This window comes from Blennius ocellaris, assembly GCF_963422515.1.
Source record: "Blennius ocellaris genome assembly, chromosome: 5".
Taxonomy (NCBI): Eukaryota; Metazoa; Chordata; class Actinopteri; order Blenniiformes; family Blenniidae; genus Blennius; species Blennius ocellaris.
The window spans coordinates 23,248,144-23,254,143 of NC_137654.1; positions in this window are offsets into that span (position 1 = coordinate 23,248,144).

Here is a 6,000-nt window from a genome sequence, read left to right on the forward strand (position 1 = left end):
TTTTTTTTTAAATGCCAACAACTTGTATGATTATATAATAAGGTCATGCTATTTGCACCATTACCGCTTTTCAGTTATTTCAAAATGTGTAACATTTTAATTACTGCTGATTGAGATTATTGCTTGAATAGTTTCCAGTTCTTTAAAAAGTAGTTGAAATGCAATTATGTGATCACTTAGAAAAGTAACTCTTGTGTTACATTTGACCATTTTGGGAAGGCCTGTCTCTTTAATTTGCACATTGTAATTCAAGTCATTGGATCAGTTTGAAGGGGGTGCTCTATAATCAGGATGTTGGTATTTAAAATGAGATTTATAAACTAATAACTGAAGAATTAAGCTAAGTATAAGCCTGGATATTTCTTGAAATGTTCTGTCTAGAAAGCATTTCTAGATTAGACTGCAGTTTTAGGGATGTTGAGTCAGTTTTTTCCCCCCAATAGATAGTGCAACATTGGCTTGTAGCTCACTGAGACTCGCACAAACACATCTTTCGTTGCTGATAAAAGGTCGTGGACACAAACACCCACTGAGTGCATCTGCTCTGCTGCTGTGTGAGATTCCCAACATCTCTGTTAGGGTTGCAACAGCTTGAGTCAATATGAAGGAGGTGGCTGTGCTGATTAGAGCTCTCCTTTTTGGGCTGTGCAATCAAGAGTTATTGTTTATTCCCTGTCTTCAGTGGACACTCAGGTCCACTGTTGTAAATTGAAGTAGTTTATTAATACATTAGCCAGACCACTCGGACATAAAGGACTGTACAAATGTCCCTCTGCTCCAGATCATGCGTCATGTTTGTTTGCCGTTTGTCAAGCTAATATTCCAGGTAAAATGTAGAACTACACAACTTTAGGCTTCAATAAATACTCTGAAACAATTAAAGAAAAAAGAAGTTGAAGAGGAGAGATCCTATTTTCTCATGTTTGATTTTTCTGTTTGATACTTATTTTTGACATGCAGTTTGCACAGAAGCACCCAGGCCGACGTGTACATCTGCAGTCTTAGTTTGGTGACTTGCAATATCTCCATCTGAGCTCAAACGGCTGTATTTCCTGCAGTATTGGCACAGTGAGTCAGTCTCCCCACACTCTCTACCTCCATATTTAGGGCTTTGTCCCACTTGATTCCTGTGATTCACTGATGAAGGTTTCCAGGAGAACATAAAAAGCCTGTTGACAAGGTGGTCTCCCAACAGCTGTAAATTTAATGTCTTTCTATTTCTTCCTAATCTCTGTGCATGTGCGCAATAAATTGTACAGCCAAGTTGGCTTGTGCTCTGCAAGCAGCTGACGGCTTCCCTTAGACATTAGAGCCGAAGCCTTTTTTGCACCGAGTTGGCCATAGATTGTGTTTGTTTGATTTAGAGTCATGGCAACATAAGACTGGGTAATTGCTGCTGGAAAAATCCATCGCTTTTAAAGTGAGAAAAAGGCACAAAAAAGAAGAAGAAGAAAACTGCGATTGATGACTCACTGGTGAGGCTTGTTTCATGCAGACTTCAGCGTTGACCTAGAAAAACATTTTTATTTCATTTTTTTTTGCACCCACATATTGTGGCATCATAAAAAAGGGATAATATGACTTAATATTTAAGAGTTGGATTGGCTGACTTCTACCCTCCCTCCCAGCAGATGGCGATGTTACACTGCTCAACAGGCAACCACAAAATTTGCAGTCCCTGGAGATCAAACAAAGAGCCACCGTCCTGGGAAGATTGATATGGATGCAACATTTTTCATGATGTCTCTTATTGATGTGAAAAGGTTCTTTGCATGTAAAACGGAGCCACAGGCAGGAGCCCTTTGCTTTCAAGCTGGGTGCAGATGTTACCCAACATGGCTCCTGCTCCCAGACTCCTGCATTCAAGGATCGCAGCTGAAATTTCATAGTAGATGCATTTATGTGTTGGAGGCATTGTGTTGGATTAGCATAGCTAAATTTTAAGCTATAAATAGAGTCTTAAAGGGCTGAATGGAAATGTAAATGAGTATACCTCCACCTCAGTTTGTCAAATTTGAATTGACTGAGCACCATTCAAAACTGAAATCTTTAAAGTAGAAAAGAACAATCTTTTTTTTTTTTCCGTCTTCCTTTTTGGTTGTTGTTGTTGCTCTCACCCCTCGGGCTCAAATCTGCTCAAAAGCCCCTCCAACAGACCACTGCCTCCACAAGATTAGACTCAGCCATTCACCAACCACAATGCCTCTGCGTCTGCTGCACCATGCCTTCCAAGGAAGCCTGCTCTTGTGGGATTACAGAGAAGAGATCCACGTTTTCCTTCTCGCGCAAAACCCAATGGCAGATCCCCACATAGACACGCACGTGCATGCACACAAATACCGGGCCTCGTCGGTAGTCGACAAGAAAACTAGTGTCTGAATCAAGATGACACATCAGGGTCACGCCAAATTCGACTTGGCCTCCTCAATGTGTGAAGGCCACAAGGAGCATGACATCTGTGCTTGCGATGGAGGGCTCATCTCTCCATCTCTGCCTCCTGTTATTGTTGCAACAGGATGGACTCGGACATCGTCAAGCCACACATATGTTGAACACTGTCTTTTCCATTTTGCTTGCCTTCTTACGTAAAACAAGCGAGCCAATGGAAATGGTTTATCGCAGGGTTCTCTGGTCACGGTATGGAGTAATAATTAATCCAATTGAATAGATGCACTACTTTACTACAGGGTAAATGGGGAAAAAGTGGCCCTTGTAGTGGCACATATGTTGGCTTGCATATTGCTTACATCTTGGCCTACGCAAAATGGGTGATAGAGATCTCATTCATTCGTTTGCATAATTCCGAATTTGTTGTGCCTGAACAGAATCGGAGGCTGCACCCCGATCTACAGCATCCCCGAGTGCACAACGTCTGGGGAATTTGCATGATTGCCTGTAGATTATTTGAACATCATCTATTCCCCCTCCTCTTTTCCTTATTTCTGTAGCTCTCTGCTGTGAGGATGCACACACATCCTTGGGCAAAAGAATCTAAAATAGATCATACGAGCAACTGGAGTAGATGCACAGGCACAGGAAGCAGCTCACGGGCAGACTTGAGTCATGCTGGCAAGATCATGCACCCTGAGCTGACAGCCCAACACACCCGATTACCAAGCACGTCATTTCTAAAATGCAACCGCAGCCTCACTATAGGTCGTAAACAAAAGTGGAAATGTTGAAATCACATGCACATTTATTCACATGAGCCTCTAAATTGTGGCACTAATTAAGAAGAAAGTGTGTGCGTACGCGTTTAGAGTGAAGTGATGAACGTCTACGGCTCAGGCTATTGTGGTTCATTCATTGTGTCATGTGGACTGCTGGCAATGGCATAACCTTTGTGGAGGGAAGGGAAGACAACACGGTCACTCTGGATAACAGTCTCGCAATGAACAGAAACAGACCCTGTCAGGCCGTCTCAACATCAGTTTTCAGCTGCACACCACCGCAAACACACTCTCCCAATCGCTCCTTGCGTTTTCCTCCCTTCACCCTTCCGTCAGTGGAGACAGCTCTGTCTTGATGAGGTCTTCTTGCGTGTTGCATGCATGCCACGCCAATATGGCAGGCCCCTCTTTTTATATATATATATATATATATATATATATATATATATATATATATATATATATATATATATATATATATATATATATATATATATTCTTCTTTACATCCTTACGCTCTTACGTGCTGTCTCAGCTCTTATCTTTGACCTGTTTTGCAAGCACACGTTGGGCCTGCTGTCTCACCGTATGGCGCTTGTCACAGCGAGCGATTTCCCACTGATACGGTTGGCGTAAATCACATACATTTATATATTATTGATTTGTAAATGATTGATTTAAAGGGCCATCTGCTGCACAATAGTGTGACTGTCGTGCAGTTTTGTTGTACCCTTCCAGATAATGAATCGCTTCCAATTAGGGCACACAAATGATGGGATAATGCTTCATGTTACTGAGACAGCGTTTTTAGTACAGGCTCAGGCCCTTATGTGACTATTCAAATTTTCTCTTCGAACAGCGGGTGTGTATTGAGACAGTGGGTTTTTGGGCATCGGACAGCAGATAGACTTCTCTAAGGGGCATTCTCATGTCTCATTAGGAGCCTTGTTACAGCTGCTTCACTGAGTGGCCTTAATAAGGAAAGTGACCCAACACCAATAAGAGCAGTGATTTTTTTTTTCCTCCATCAGACATCTACTACTGTCTTCCATGGACCCATCTCCCCCCCCCCCCCCCCCCCCCCCATTTGCCAGGGCACTCTCCCCCACCTCTTTCTCTCTCTCACACACACACACACACCACTACCACCACCACAACCACTCCTCCCTGTGTGTTTGGCAGTCACACAGTTGGCCATGTGTGTGCTGAAGACGTTACATAATGCCCTCCTTTCACTGCACTCCAGATCAAAGAGAACAATCCAGCACAGAAAAATCGGCTACTTGCTGATTTTCTCTTCTCCTCCACCATCACATTGTTTTATCAGACTTCAGTACCCAGAGACTGTACAGTAGACCGCGTTATTATCCGCTTCAGCATTCCCCTTCATGTTGAAAACCAAACAGAGCAAATGGAAAATGATCTGAGGTTTAGAGTAAAAGGGGAAAAAAAAGGTTAGAGGAGATAGATAAAGCACGACGACGCAGGTGTGTAGATCTTGCGTCTCGTTTTTCATGTGCTTTCATTCAGCTGCTTGCTTTGGTATGCACACACGCAAAGAAAGGTCAATTTCAACACAGAAAAAAAAGGTTTATTCTGACCTTAGGTGCCTTCTTAAAAATGCCAAAGAAATATTTTGTCATTATAGTTCATCCAACAGTATCTTTCCCACATTTCTACCCCGTTTTGTACATCCCCTCCCCAAAAAAAGAAAAAAGTGACGCAAGAATGATGAAAATATCTTTCTGGGAGCGATTCCGCTCAAGATTTTACCTAAACATTCAGCCACACGTTCACAGACTAATCCAGGAAGGAAATAATCGGGGGGGGGGGACGGAAACAAAAGCAACCCAAATCACTTGTTTTTCTTGCAGAAACAAAGATCTCCGTCAAGTGGAAGAAACGGGCGACACACAAAGAGAGAAAGAGAAAGAAAGAGAAAAGAGCAAGAGAGCATCAAACGCTGTCAGAGAGGCCGGGCCTGTCCACAGCCTTGTGACGATTGAAGTAATGAGCGTGTGCTGGGGGAACGTTTACCTCAATGCCAAATGCAGGCAGCACATTTTTGGGACTATAGGGTGCAAATGTCAAAATAAAGTGCGGCAGAAAATAGCCGGAGATGAAAACGTTTGAAGAATATAGGAAATCTAAAAACTGTGGTTGGTGGAAAGGGTGGAAACTCCATGCCATTGGTGGTGGTGGTGGTGGTGTTGAGGGGTGGGGGGCGACATAAAATTGAAATAATTTGAAAGGCTTTACAAATACAAGTGCATTTATATTTTATCTTTATATCATTAGTGACCATATAGTTTAAGAGTCTAGACTGTTCCCATGATTTCTGCCTATAGCTTACTATACTGTATGTTGAACCTCAGCTAATGTCAAAGTATTCGATTTCCCTTCTGAAATGGCTGGGATCAGCAGCGGCAGCTCTTATCTCCTTTGAAACCCCCCCCCCCCCCCCCCCCCCCCCCCCCCCAGTGATGGAGGGAGGTTCAGTGGTTTGAGGGAGCAGAGCGGCTGGGTTATCTCTGGCCCTCAGCCTTGAGGGAATGAGCAGGTGAACCAGGGGGAAAAAAAAAAAAAAAGCATCTTTAGGACACGGCACAGGTTTGCAGTGGTGCATAGCAGACCACGAGCTGTGCGGCTGCGGCATCAAATGAATGGTGGAGAAATGGGAGAGGGCAAGGCTTCAGAGCGGGTTTGGCGCACAAACCGTTATCACACCTGACAGTGTCTGGTTTGGGATCCAGTGGTGCACGTGGCATACGTAAGCGGCTGGTCATCTGTAAGGCAGAGTGATAGGGTGTGACGTGTCACACGCCACATT